Source organism: Chiroxiphia lanceolata, chromosome 1 (genome assembly GCF_009829145.1).
Source record: "Chiroxiphia lanceolata isolate bChiLan1 chromosome 1, bChiLan1.pri, whole genome shotgun sequence".
NCBI lineage: Eukaryota > Metazoa > Chordata > Aves > Passeriformes > Pipridae > Chiroxiphia > Chiroxiphia lanceolata.
The window spans coordinates 36,792,615-36,808,026 of NC_045637.1; the positions used below are offsets into that span (position 1 = coordinate 36,792,615).

Sequence of the window (15,412 nt, forward strand, 5' to 3'; positions counted from 1 at the left end):
TAAATACATAAAGTGCTTTGTTTTGTTTTGTTTCTTAATAGCTGCCTGCAGCAATTCACTAAATTAAGTTGAATTCCTTTTCACAGAAAATAATATGCAACCATTGTAAATTTGAGTGGTGGTTATGGTTCCTGGTGATGACTAGACTCTTGTGTGGAATTCACTTTGTTCTGGCTGCATGAGAGATTCTGTTTCAGTGTGAAAAATATCCAGAGTGAGGACGGACTCATTTTTCTCCAAAAGAGCATGGGAAGGTGGGTTAAAACTGAATTTTTCTTTCTGATACTGAGATCAAGTTTCAGTTTGACTGTTGCAGGTTTACATGAGTCAGATGCCTCATCCAGAAATTGGCATGTCTTTCTTGTAATTTATATATTGTCTTGGATTAAATTTAAAATAGTGTTCAGCTGGAAATGTGACGTAAACCATAATGCCCAAACTCAACTAAACTGAGGATCAGAATTCCAGTTACCCATCTCCACCGAATATAGAGAGACTGAAATCTTACCTCAGTCTTGTGGTTTAATCTATATCTAGACTGACTAGTGGCTGCATGTTTTGAGATGACCTCTGTCTGGTCTCTTGGTCATACATGTGAAAAACCTGCTCAAGTTTTGCTCTGGTTCCTCTCTGGTGTCCTCTGCGTTTCTTTCCAGTGGGGTTTGGTCTGTGAGGGACTGGCACAGCTTAGAGAGAAGGCCTCTCTGTCGGTTCATGTTGATTTGACGGACTGGTTGTCCAGGTTGCGAGTTCCTCTCCCACATGACCATGCACAACATCGCACATGACCCCGTGCAACATCCATTTGATCACACATTGGTCACACAGGGCTCTTCCAGGATGGGCTCTCTCTTTGCACTAGTGCAAGAGCACAAAGGGTCTTCACTGGAACTAAAGAGAGTCCTCAGATCTCACATACACAGTCCTGGCCACGTCCACACCCTGTAGAGGTAGAGGGTGAAGGGCGGAGTAAAGGGGGAGGTTGGAGGATGCAGCATCGGTTGTGAGAGCTGGCAGAGGAAAGACAGTAGCCATGGCTCTGCCTGTGAGGGGCTATGTGTCAGAGCAGCAGAGTTCCTTACACACTACTAACCCAAGAGTTTTGAGGGTTTTATATTAAAGGAAGAGTTTCATTTTGTAAAATGCAGGTCTCTGTTCAATGTGACCAGAAGCAAATTTATCTTGTTAGCACTTATTTACAACTGACAATTCTCAATTAGCATTTGATCCTAGATTTCCATTTCTATAAATCCCTAATGAGGGTATAAATTACTAATGAAAGACCTAAATCTTAGGGCCAAAGTCTTACTTCATTAACACAGTAATGTAAATCTGAAGTGTTTCTGTTCTTCTGAGCAGAGTTGCTTCACAACAACACTGGTGTAAGTGAAATGGGAATGAATTCTTGACACTTTTGTAGTGGGCAGCATGAAGTGATATTGTTCTGTCTAATTTTCAAATTTAAGGGGAAACGTCTCAAATGTCTCTGTAGTGCTATGCTCAAACTTGTTTGTCTGATTTGTTTGACTTTAAACTATTTGATTCCTTTAAATGTCTTTTTTCTTCTTGCACTGGCTGCTCAGTGAATAAAGGCTGTGTGGAACCACAAAATATTTGTCATCTTTTGGTGTAATCAGTAAGGATTTTATATTTATTTTAACTAGTATTCAATTTCTAAATGACATGGCTCATAGGAAATAGGTAACAATTTTAATTTCAGAAAAAATAGAAATTATGTTATTTATCACAAATGTTTAAATTTCTCATTGAATGTATCTTGCTAGTCTATGATAGTATTAATAGGCTGATGTAGAAAAGACCTAAGATTAAACTTGCTGTACTGAATATGTTGTTGGTGTGAATGCTTTATAAGAGTCCTAATACTTGGTTAGGTGTTGGTTATTTTACTTACTGTAATCACTGGAAGCAGACCCCTATTCAAAGGGTCTTCTAGGAAAGGTCTTTTAGGAAATCACCTGTGTAGTAACATGTGTCCTATTGGTGTCAGTTATGTTGGTTTTGACATAAGTGTTAAAAAATTCAGTAGGTTTACTTGGTATTGCAATTTCAAAAATACGTTAAGGCACTGGTCCCAGTCCCACTGGGTACCACTCCATCTTGTCATCACTTTGCTCCATAACAGTGTATGTCAAGGGTCTTTCTCACTTTGCACTCTCAGTAAAGCTGAGGATGGTCTAACACGAGCTAAAAACTACATGATCCAGCTTTGTGTTCAATTAATCACGTTTGATGTTCAGATTTTAAAAGACTGAATGTTACAGGCAAGAATTGTACTTGAAGGCCAAATATCAATAAAATGTGGATTACAATTTTCTCTGTTATGTTTGCAAGCTCTTCCTCTTAATGAGCTCTTTTAGTTGAGCCTGTTCAAAGAGTTTCTGGAAAACTATGAGACAATTAATTAGAAATACGAACCAATATTAGATGGATGACAAACTATAAAGCAACAATTGTTTTATTTATGAAGAAATAAAACTAGCCTGTTGTTTTGAGTCAATAACAATTTTACTATTTCTCTCAAGTTGAGAAGGTTCAAACACAAGTTTAGTAAAGAAGAAAAGCCTACTAAATATCAAAATACTGGCACAATTACAGTAAAAATTATTCTACAGCTTTTTTTTATCATTCCTTATAATATATGACTAGTTTATAGGACTCTTAAGTATGAATTTCTAGTATTCTTAGAGTATTAGCATCCTACCTTGTAGAATATTGTATGCTGTACATTACGCCATTGTACTGATTTGTGGGCAATAGAAACAAGTGGGAAAATGCAAATAGATGCTTTGACTATGCTGAAATGAGAGGAGGACCACACTCTTCTAGATCTTAGGATCTCTTGTCATTCTAGAAAAAAAAATTAAGGAAGCAAAAAACTTGCCACATGTTAGCAAAAATGCATGTATTAAACACAAAATACAAAGCTTTAGTACAGCAATCACAAACTGGTTTTCTTATTCTCAGGAAGTACTGAAGCAAGTAAAAGCTTATAAGGGAAGTTATCCTAAACAGAAAGCTGTCTCTGTCATAGAAGGTCAGATCTGAGATGCTTAATATGAGACTGGTCTTGTAGTTTATAGCTGCTGAAGCCATTACTATGGCCTTAGATAAGTTTGCACTGTTTGTGTAAAGGCTATCTGAGAGGTTATGAAGTGAAGCATCAGCTTTTTCTCTGAACAGCACAAAATATTTATTTCAAACCTCTCCATCACTGAAGATAAAACATAAATTTTGTGTCACATAGTTGGCAAAGGCAGTTTCAGAATTAGGCATTCTGAATCCTACATGGCACGCTCTATAAATGTCTGGTTTTAATCTAAAAACAGAGTTGTCATTTTGCTAATATACCAATATGTAAACAGTAAAATGATAATGTGCAAAAATGGAAGAACAACTATAAAACATTTTGTAACAGCTTACTTCATTTCTTGTAAATACTTACTTTTTGGTGACATACTAAAATAAACAATCATAAGTAGAACTGTAGCAATTTTCATGAGCACAGTGATATTTCTGAATAGAAATGAGAACTGGAAGAGATTCTCAAGTCTAATGTTTGCCAAGAATTTGTGTTTTAGGTGTGTGTGCATGTGGATTTTTTTTGTGTTTGGGTTTGATTTTGAGTTTTTTGTGGAACTATACTCTGTTCAACGTATTATTGTTTCGTGATTATAAAACTTCAGATAGATGTGAAAATGAAATAAAATTATTGTTGTATGGTACCTGAAACCTATTTTAACTGATTAATATAAACAAGGTTTCCAAAGCAAAAATAACTGTAATTCTGGCCTTTTCTGGTTAAGAAACAAAACCAAATTAAAAATAACAGAACAAAATAGAAGGAATTTTTTTTAAATATTCAGAAGAAAAATCAAGTCAGTAATACTATATTTAATTGTATATACTGTATTTAGGTTTTACAGGAGGCCTTTTTAGAATTAACAGTTTTGTATATAGTATAAGTAAATAGATGAGGAAGGATTTCTGTCAGATACTATAGTGACAGGCTTCAGTTTAAATCCTTAAGACAGATAGATGGAAGTAGATTAACTGGCCTTAGCTATTTCATGTTCCCTGTCTGAGTGGAAACGTGGTTCCATGTTGAGCTAGTGTTTCCGAGCAGCCTGAAGTTGTAAGGTATTTATTGCCTTTTGATGCATCTTGTTTAACATTTGCTTAACATATTTATTCAAATGAGGCCAGGCATTTCTTTATCCCTTATCAAATGAAGTAGGACAGCTCTAGGAAAAGAGCAAAGAGATGGTATCAAGGGAAGCACCTTAAGGCTTTTTTTTTTTTTTGTTAATAAGGTAGTACTTAGTGAAGAAAATATCAACATCAGAAGATAGGCTCAAGAAGTCATTTGCTAGCCAAACTTTAAATAAATTTGTTCAATTTCTTAAAATGTAATACACTTTGAATGCTTCAAGAAAGCAAATATTCAACAACCAACCTTAAACCCAAATCAAACTCCTCCCTCCCATCCCCAACCCAAACCAAAACAACTAACTCAGCTCTGGGAGCACTTAACTCAATCAAACAAGTAGATAAACCTAAGAGTAAGGCTTCTAGATGGACTATGATTAGGGTTTAATACAAGCACTTGAAATAATCTATCCTGACCAGCATTTTTTTTAATTACCTTGAATAAAGGACTGTGCTGTGTAGTGTAGTTTCTAACTTTGTTTGTAGTTTGTAGTTTCTAACTGAACATGATGGTGACACATAGAGGTTCCATCCATTGCCCATTCTCATTTTCTTTCTCCTGCTTTTTTGCATGTTGGTTACTATTCTACCCTGTGCTCATCTGTATAGACAAAATGTGTACCAAATCAGTAACAGTCTTAATCACAGCTGATATTTGGTTCTGGTCTCACTCTTCGGGCATCCATTGCTTTACATTATCTGCTTTAAGGATTAAGTGCCCAGACTTGCCCTTAGATCTATCTAGTGTGGTCCCACAATATCAGTAGGTCACACAGGTGTGTTGTTGGGATGGCTGTGGAAGCTAAATGCAGAATGCCTCTCTATTGACCCTGGGGGAAAAATCTGTCCATGTAGCCACAGTAACTTCCCATGTGATCTTTACCTCAAAATGTTTACCACAAAATCTATACTTAAGTGTCCTGAGTAAGTGAAATGTGATTTCAAATACGAGAGAGAGTACCCCCTTAGAAATTACCTGCTAACCCTACAGCAATGAGTAGTCTCACATAAACACACTAATCTCCGGAGAGCACGAGAGGAAAAGATGTCTTAAAAATTATGGTGATTTAATTTTATTTTGCCCTAGAATGACATTCTCCTGAGTATTTGTGAAAATGAAGATGAATATGCAGGGCTACATTTGGTTGATTTCGCGCCAGATGGCCAGTTGCAGAGGCTGAACTAAGCTGAACTGATTGATTTGTTTTTGCCATATTGCATACTGGCGTTTACCAGAGTTCACATCATTCAAATACTAACATTTTTGGTGTTTTTCTTTTTATTTATTTATTTATTTTTATTTTTCTCAGTTTTTTGGGATGGCCTCTGCTTTCATAATGGACTCTCCCTTCTATGTTTTCTGTCTCAGTCTTTAAAGCTATTGATCTTTTCCCTACCATAGTGTTGTTTGTTTTTGGGTTTTGTTTTGTCTTTAAAAAGATTTGATAAACTGCTCACAGAGATATGGAAAGGAGAAAATGCAGAGGGCAAACATGCACTATGGCATATTTTTCTCCTCCAGAGGTTTAGCTTTCTCTTGCACTGATTTATCACATGTGAACAGAGAACACAATATCTTGCCTTAAAATGTAATCCTTAAAATTCTGTGGCTTCAATTTACCTGTTATTTTGGGGACCATACAACAAGTCATTTAAATTCCAAAAGTTCTAACTTTCCTGGAGATATTCTGATAAATGCTAATGGAGATAATAATAGTTCCCAGAAACTTTTGGAAATTACCAGAAAAAATGTTTCTATTTGCTTTGAGCCATTTTATATATATATGTATAAAATATATATACACATATAATAAACAATACGTAGGGAGTAGGATACTATGTGTGGATGTGCACATATGCATCTTATAAATCAGAACAGATATATTTTGGGGGGAGATTTAAAAACCCTAATGAACATGGGTTTTCTTGTTCAGTCCTGTGAGCTTTGGAGAGATTTCAGCAAAAGTCTCAGAAAAACTAATATCCAGATAAACACAAGAGGTAAATATAAGGCGAGTAGTCCTGTGGCAAAAGAACATCCGTGCTTGTGAGCGGAATCTTTCTTTTCACTCAGTTTCAGCCATAACTCTTAAGTGTAACGTCAGGATCCACTGCTTTGTTGAGCCAGGCGGTTCATAAAGCACAATTTCTCACTGATTTAATACCTTAGATAATGGGAGCTTTGTAGGGTCAGAGGAGAGGGAAAAAATGTCATAAAATTTATGCCTTATGGACAGTACTACAGGAGAAATCTGGATCAAAACATTGGTCAGAAAAACAGGAAGAGATGGCAAAGCCCTACCATGAGAGAAGATAGCAGGGATTTAACTGTGGACCTGAGGGGTGCTGGAGTTTTTCAGAGAGGAGTATGGGGCATGCTCATTTTGTGAGACTGAACCTACAGATAGAGCCATCAACCTAATCTCTAGTATGCTGCAATGTCCAACCAATGCTTTTGGGGCAACTGGCCTACGTGATTGACACATGCAGGGGCTGGGGATCCTCCAGATTACCTCAAAACAGATATTTATGCTGGCTGGCTGCCATAGGCAAGATGATTGCTTCAAGGGTTACACCTAGGGAGGGCAAGGATATCCTTAGTTCTCTAATTCAAGTTCATTGCAGCTCGGATGGATGCTCCTCATCAAAATTTTCTTCCCTCACCCAATGGAACCGTGTGAGTTCCTCCACTGCACTAGGCAATGCAGGGGCAGGAACACTGCTTGCCCTAGGTTGCACACCTCTGCTCTGAAATGCTGGCTCTTCATGGCCCCAGGGCTCAGTCACAGATGTGTTCTGCCACAGGCACCCACTGATGGGGGTGACAGAAGGGAAGGGAAGGGGATTTTAAAGTGTGGATCTGCACATAGAGAACAATGGGAAAATTAATAGAAAAACATTTTTAAACTATCTAGACCACTGTGAATTTAGTCTTCAAACCTAAAATATTATCCAAACTTTTTGTTATAATTATTTTACCAGCTGGCACAATGAAAAAGGTATAGCACTACAGTTTGCCAGCTACCTCACCCCAAGCACCTCCTGACACTTAGGCTCAAAAAATGTATCGTGGGATTGATATAAAGATCAACTTTTCTCAACAATTCTCTGCACATCTCTGTCACCTATTACAGTTTTGTGAGTCAAAGAGAGCAGTCAGAAACTCAGCCTATAGGATTGAGAAGGATTAAAAAGGGTGAACCTACAGTACTTTATTGACCTAGGTCCTCACATTAACCTGATCTGATCCTTTAATTACTATGAATAGAATAGGGCTTACAGTCCTACTTAATAACACCCCATGCTTTTTATTCTATAAAGAGCTTTCCTATTCATGTGCCCTCTTCTTTTCAGATTTACAGATTTGTAGCAAGAAGGAATGCATGTTTTTTTCTGGCACTCCGGGGGAGAAAGCTACCTAATGTGTACGTGTGGGATACTGGAAAGTATAACTGCAACCTTTCTGTTTTGAAAAGTTATTCAAAAATCAGTCCTCATTCAAGTTATTTGTCAGGAAAAGGTGAGAGTAGAAAAGGCAACCAAAACATAAGATATTAATTTTATAAAGGTAGTAGAAGGAAGTTAACAGTTTGTATGCTAATCGGAACTGTAATCACATCAGATGCTTACTTTTCCCCCTTCCCATGCACATTCTCCTTCCCCATAGGCTCAGAGAATCAGCACATTACTGTAATCTAGATAGACTGATATATATACATATGATCATATATATGGGTGATATATGATACTATAATTAATAACTGGCATTTTCTCTGAATTCAGGAAAGCAGCTGCAGCTCACTGATAAGATACTTTATGAGAATAAAATCAAAGCTAAGCATTAATAATTATAATTTGTTGTGATTGAGGACAGTGAGACTAATTTTATTGCTTGAACTGAAAGATGAGCTGGACACTGGGTTAAAAATGGCAAGGGGATACAGGTTGTGATTAGGAGCCTAAGACATTGTGCTAAGAGCGTTACACGAAGTAGAAACAGTTTCCCTGATTGTTACATGAACATATTGTACCTACCATTTTGTGCAGATCCACCCTGAGGCCAGGTTGAGGGAAAAATCCATATTTGGTTTTGAGTTAAAGATGGAATGACTGACAGTTAAGAATCAGAAAATTTAGGGATTTTTGGGGGGAAAGGAAGGGGAAAGAGAGGGAAGAATCTGACCAAAAAATTGGTTGAGGTGGAAGAGAGAACCCAACTGAAATCTGCTCTTCCTCTTTCAGTCATCACTTCCAGTATGATTTGCCTGAGTATACAATCCTTTGGCTGTTGTAATTATAAAAAGATTACACTTGAATACTGAATTTGGAAGAGGGTGCTGTAGATATTTTACCATTTGGAAGTTTTTCTGTTTATTAAGGAACAGCTATTTCAGCACTATTTTAAGGCTAAAACTTGATTAACATGCAGTAATGAAGTTGGTCTAATTTTATTTTACTAAATTTACTGTAAATAACACTGTTAGTAAAATAAATACTGAAAGAATACAGCATCTGACAGAGAAGGCTTATTTAAAGTGTTTTATTATAGTCCCTTAGCTTTCCCAAGACAGGTATTGTTAGGAGCCAGTCTGATTAGTCTATCAAAGACATGCTGCCTCTTTCTCCCCTACCTTCCTCCCTCTTGAAGATAGAATAGTCTTTACTACGCTTTTAAAGAACGAGGATTTAAATTGAAGCAAACCAGTGCTGAAGCATTCTTCTTATTGATATTTTATATAAAAATGATTGTTAAAATTCTAACCCACAGACAGACAGACAGATAGACAGACAGACAGACAGATATATATAATCCCTACTTTAGCATTATAGTCTTTCTCTCTATTGCTACTCTATATGTCTGTAATCTCAAAAGACCATTTATTAGATGTGAAATATTGTATGTTCCTGTAGCCTCCTTTCCTGATTGTGTTCCCAGGGCCTTGTTGGGCAATTGATTACTCTGTGCACAATCCCGCTGCTTTAGGTATTAATGGCAAAACCCCCATTGTCTCCAGGATTTAGGCCCTTTATGATTTTTTTGAAGTTCATTATATTTTGCAAGCAACTGAGTTTAAAATCCCTGATTGGAAAGACTTACTTCTCACATCTTCCTGTGAAATGTTTTACCTTTAGAATGAAAAAGCATTCAGAAACTCTGGAATAGTTTTGATCTGCAGGATTAAAAGAAATCAGCACTGAAAATGGATTCACATCATTTTCTTTTTGGGTACCAGATCCTTGGGGGAGGGGAAGGGGGAGGAGAGAAAAAAAAAAACAAACCAGCTGATTTAATATAAGTGGGCTGAATTCCCTCTCCTGGTGGGTCTTTCAAACCTCCAGTTTCTGTTCTTGCCATTGCTCTGTGAATATCCCCCTCCCCTTTTTGTTAGAAGGCATTTACTGTGAAAGCCTACAAAAGCAGCTTTCAATCTGATTAAGCTTCTCCTGTAAAAATATAGAAAAATAGGGATACATTTGGGTCAGTGTCACCCCACTATTCATCCGCCTCAATTTCCCTAGGCTGCTTACTATGGATACTGCACATGAGCATGGAAGGCTCCTGCAGCCATTAGGGGCTCCCCAAAATTTCATTTATGAAATTCAAAGGTGCAATAATTACCACAGCCCAAGAACAAATTATCAGAAGGGCCTGAGCAGCTTGATGTAGTTGTGTGCTCACTGCTGGAAAGTACCAGTTTTCCAGGCTTACCTGGAGTGAGCTGTTGCTTAATACACATGGAGGTAATGGTTGTCTCCTGAAATCCTCAGTGATGTCTCTGTCTGTTCTTCCTTGTGCAGAGGTTCAGTGTCTCATACTCCCAGTTGTGGATCGACTTCCGGAACGTGCTCACTAATTGGTCCTTGGTTAAGGCAAACCATGCCCCATCTCAGTCTACCAGTAAAATGGCTATAGAATAATTGTTTCCAGTAGGTTTGTGAGGGAGGTTCAGTACCTATAAAAATTCTCTGGTGTTGACTTTTCTCAACATCAGCATCTGTATCTCTCTCTTGCCCATTTATAGAAATACATATAATATTTGTCTCCAGCAGATTAATATCTGTGTGAGATGTTTGTGCAGCAATTTACAAAGGTGCTGTGATAACACATGTAAGCATTTAAACTGTATAGTGCTGAAAAATAAACTTGACCTGGAACTGTGATTTGTTTCTGCCCTTGCAAGAGTTTTGTAACTTTTCTTAATAATTTTTGTCTCTAGTACACAGCAATGTTGAAGTGTAATCTTTATTACTAAATGAATGAATGACTGGTGTTGCTTAGGGCACAGACTTAAAAACCATTTTCACACGAAGCCCAAGTATTGTTACTGTTGCAGTTGTCCTGTTGTTTTATTAGCTCTGAACAATGTTGGACTATTCCTGAAATCTAATAATCTCTGTAAAGTGTCTTCCCTCAGTAGCGTCTTTGAGAATGGAGAATAGATTCTAAAAACATAACAAAAGCATAAAAGAGAATATTATCATAATCGCTATAAAAAACTAGAAAAAAAATCCAAACAAATGAAAAAGAGGCAGACTGCCTAGGAAGAAAAAAGAATATATACTAAATGCTAATTTTTAGTAATTTTGTGTGTGTATTTATGATGTAACCTGCTAAGAGCCATGTTAAATACAACATAGGATTTGGTGGAAATTTCAGTGCCAACAGCACACTCTTTATTTCTGAGGAGAAAAAGAGAGAATTAACAGAAAAATATGATATGTTTTACTCAAGTTATTAGTTGAATTATAAAAAAACATATTTTGTGGGTTTTTTCCCTAATGGCCATCAGTTGCCATCATACATATATAAAAGGAAAATAGTGGTTTTAAATATTGTAACTGTTCTGTATATTCCTCATATTAACTAAGAGCCTTATGATCTCTGAAGAGCAGAAATGGCCCTCGAGACAAAAGCGTCTTTCCAGTGTGTGCGCGTGTGGATGCACGCGTGCATGTCTGCCTATACATATATAGATATGTGTGTGCACAAGGCAAAGAGCCTCACACGTTTATAACTGGAGAACAAACTCTTACGGTTTTCATTTGATTTTTAAAAGCAGAAAAGATGAGCACTAGCCTCAGAATGTCAGGACGTTACAGCTCTTTTGCTATGTAAGTGGAAGATATATTTTTTTAATTATAATCTTTTATACCAGTGACTTTTACATGAGGCAACATTCAGATGTTTTATGTTTCACATTTATTTAAACAATCATTGTCTCTCTCAAAATATTTTCCCTGAAACCTTATGTACAGGTAATAAAATCCCTGTACTGGAGCAGGTTCATCTGATAATAGCAATACAAGGTTGTCTGATTATGTCAAAATGATACTGGATAAAGGAGATTTTATTAACTGACTTTGAATGAAATCCATAACATCTACGATCTTTCTCCTTTCCAAATGAACCGAAAACTTCATTAGAGATCAAAAACCTTTTTTTAAAGGATACATGCTAGAGTATAAAATACATTTAAATTGAAGGTAAGGAACAAATTATAACCATTAAATTTCTTTGCCAGAAATTCTACTCTCTGCTCTGCCTCCTGCCACTCCTCAATGTTAGGATCTTGATGCAGCATCTACATGCTAACAATTCAGGCAATTCCCTCCCCTATTTTAAGTAGTTCGAGAGGTAACCTCAGTTCACAGAACATCCTAAAAGAAAGGTTTAGTGCTGCTGGATGCCATACTTACCTTTTCTTCTTGTGTCTTTGTAAAGGTCAGTAGTACCTAGGTTCTACCATCCATATTAGGTTTCGAAGCACTACTCTTACCGGTGCTTCTGATGTGCGTTTCACCTTAGGAAAATACTTTTTCCAGGAGGAATTTTGCCTGGCATGTTTCTGTGCAGGAACAAAAAGATGAGTGTTGTTAGCTGTGTTCCTGTAGAAACAAGGTTTTTCATCCCTGTTTGCAAAGGCAGTTACCCAGTAGGCCTGGCAGTAACTTTTCTCCCTCTTTGGCTGTCTGCAGGATGACATGTCAGCACGAGCTGTGGGCAGAGAGTTGTATGCAGTCCTTTGCTTGCCAAAAGTTTCTTTTTGTAGGAGCATTTTGCCTGACTCTTTCTGGTTTTGTAGGGAAAACCTCAGCAGAAAGAAGGCACACATTGGGGAGTGTCAATCTTTCTTCCTTTGGCTCTGTCACAGTCCCATTTCTCCCCCTTGGAAGGGAATCCAGCTTCCCATTTAGAACTTTGACAGGACTTCTCTGTGCCCAGACTGAGGAGGAACTTCAGGTATTTCAGGGAATATTTCCTTCCTGAAATAAGAAGAGCCACTTCGCTCTGAGCTATTTGCCATTATGCACAGCAGATTTTCCAAGCAATGTTGCTTGTCGTTCTCAGGCTACTTTTTCCCAAATATTTTTAGCAATTCAGTAAATTTCTATTTCAAAAGATTTTATTTGAAAAGATGAGAGTAATTGATTGTTATTTTGCTTAAAAACAAGCCCAAAAAGCCTTATTACCACTGCAGCAATTTTAATACAAATATCTTGGTCAAAGCAGTCAAACACCTAATATTCCGCACTTTAGCAAACAACAGACTTCTCCCACACAACAAGATATAAATCTCCAGCATTAAAAAAAAAAAAGCCAATAATTTAGGGGAATCCATATTTAAAAACAAACAAACAAATGCAAACACCTAAACTTTGGTTTCAGTCCGTGGTGACTAAAAATAAAGCCACTGTGGGGAAAGTGTCTTGAACGATTTAGTGAAAATGGTTGTGTTTGTCTGGAACAGAAAACTTTGAAAACGGCTTTATTTTAAACATTACAGTTATTTAAATCACAAGTAGCTATCTTACAATTGACAAAAAATGAGATTGGAAGAAGAATTTTGCAAACCTGGCATTTTAAATTCGGGGCTATCCATTTCACATGATTTCTGACCTTACTTAAATACTGATTTCTCAACAAATTCAACAAAATGCTGGATTTTGCAAATGACATGCAATAAAATATGAATTCTGAGTGCCTGCTGCAAAGGTAATTTATTTTAGTGAACTGGATTATTTTGATAAAAATAAGCTATTTTCAGCAGGGAAATAGTTGTTGTTTGTTGCTTGAAAAATGTATTTACTTTAAGAAAACTTATTTTCTATTACATAATGCAATTCCTTCAATTTTGAGTCTTTCTACACTGCCTTGCAAATATTTTGCTCGCTTGTGTTAGACTTAGTACAGCCACACAAAGTTGCAGTCTTATATATTTCCCTTAAACTAATTTCTAGGGCCTTATTATATAGCTCCTGAATATGATTTTAGCAATAAATTAAGAGCTTCTGAAATAGACATTGTTAAAAAAACTCAAAATGACAATATGGTAAGAGAAGTCATAAACTACTTCATCTGCCTAAATTTCTTTAGATACCACTGAGTCCCTGCTATAAATGGAAACAGTAGCGATCATGCTTGCTTTTACCAGACAAATATTTTTTGGACACTCAGGAGCTAAGTTTGTCTTTAAAGCTGCAGAATTGCCCTATTTGGAGACCAGATTGTAGTCATCGAAGGGTTAAAGCCAGTTTTGAATTTAAGTTAATCCATATGCTAATCTATTTTAAATATCCCTGCATAACTACCATCATATTTTTAGCAGCACAGTTTGTTGTTCCAATTGCCAGCTATTTTTGATGATACAACAAAATAGGGCAGAATTTAGTTTTAAGGTTTATTTTGGCCTCTAACATTAAAAAGGGCAAAATCCCCCCTTGTCCAAGGATATTTTTGATTTGAATGGTCTATACCTGCCCTCTGCAATCAGCCAATTATTGTAAGCAGTGTGATGGGCCCAAGGTATTAGTGCTGAGAACGTTCCTGCTGTCCCTTGGGTTAGGGATTGTTTTGCAATGATCACCTGTCCTGATTTGAAGATTGCATGACAGGACACTATTAAAGTAAGGGCAAGGAATTCAATTTCCCCATGTCATTTTCCCTGGCCTGGTTTTCAAAATAGGTCACTGTATTCTATTTGGATTTGTATATTATAACATCACCCACTAACATTTTTGTAGTGAAGGGTCTAGTCATATTTTCATTATAAATCCCTATTTTCAGAGGTTTATATACTGTAACTTGATCACAGAAAGAAGTTTCAGTCTAAATGGTGGCATGGAAGGTGTCTTCTAAAGAACATGGGTTTTACCCTGCAAATCACAACAGATAGGTGTTCTGCCATTTCTGCCAGAGAGAAAAATGAAAATATATTTTTAGTTGCAATTTGATATTGATAGTAGATTCCCTTAGAAAAAGGTACCCTCCTATGTTTATCTTTTAATTAAAATGATACCCAAAAGAGCTGGGTTTCTCACGCAAGTCTTAATAAGAATCTGAGTAAGTATAGGTTATAAAATTGGTGACTTGGCATGTATATTTTAATTATGCAAATCCACAGTAATAAATGCCCTTATATAATGGAAGGATTTAATAGGGTCAAAAACTGGTTGTTTGAAAAGGTTGGTAAATAAATCATATGGATCTGAATGTCGAGTTTATGTTTATCTCCTCGTTTAAACTGCTTTTTCACATAACGTGGAATTGTTTCTGAGGGAGCCAGCATCACTCTGTGGCCTAATATTTTAAATTGTGAGTAGATTCTAGCTTACACAACTGAATCAGCACAGCTGTGCAAATGTGTGTATTTAACACTGATTAAATGCTTCCACCTATACATTAAAAAATCCATAGAGAAGTCCTTTACTACCATACTGTAGGTTTTTGCAGAATAGCTGTGGAATAGCATTTAATCGCCTACCATACCCTTCTTAATGTGTTTTATTTTTGGGTTTTGTTTTTTTTCTTAATAAGACCAGGAGCAGCCAGCCAGCCACAGAGCAAAATGAAACTTCTTCTAAGACAAAGATAATAAAATATGTTTGAGCAACATGAAACGATAGTCTGAAGACTGCCGATGCAAGGAAATTCAGGGTTAATGCTGCGTTACTTAATTTTGAAGTCAACCCCATTGTGTCTGTTTATTGCAGGGGTCTTCAAACAGAGAGATCTCACAAGGATGTGTCGGAGGATGCTATAGCAGCCAGTAGGCTGAGCCCAGAGCCAGACTTTCAGATGGTTGAATGTAAAACTTCCAAATATTTTTTGGAGGGGAGGGGCATCAGGGAGGGAAGAAGAGGAGGATGGTCCCGGCTAGCATCACTGGTGGTGGCTGTGCTGTGG

General features: G+C 36.8%; 1 long non-coding RNA gene across 1 annotated transcript; it reads left to right on the forward strand.

The window, feature by feature from the left end:
- Positions 1-11,277: 11,277 nt before the first annotated feature.
- LOC116791705 lies at positions 11,278-15,117 on the forward strand. The gene is made up of 3 exons (XR_004358831.1): positions 11,278-11,340; positions 12,312-12,469; positions 15,044-15,117. It is a non-coding gene; the product is annotated as an uncharacterized LOC116791705 (long non-coding RNA).
- Positions 15,118-15,412: the final 295 nt, after the last annotated feature.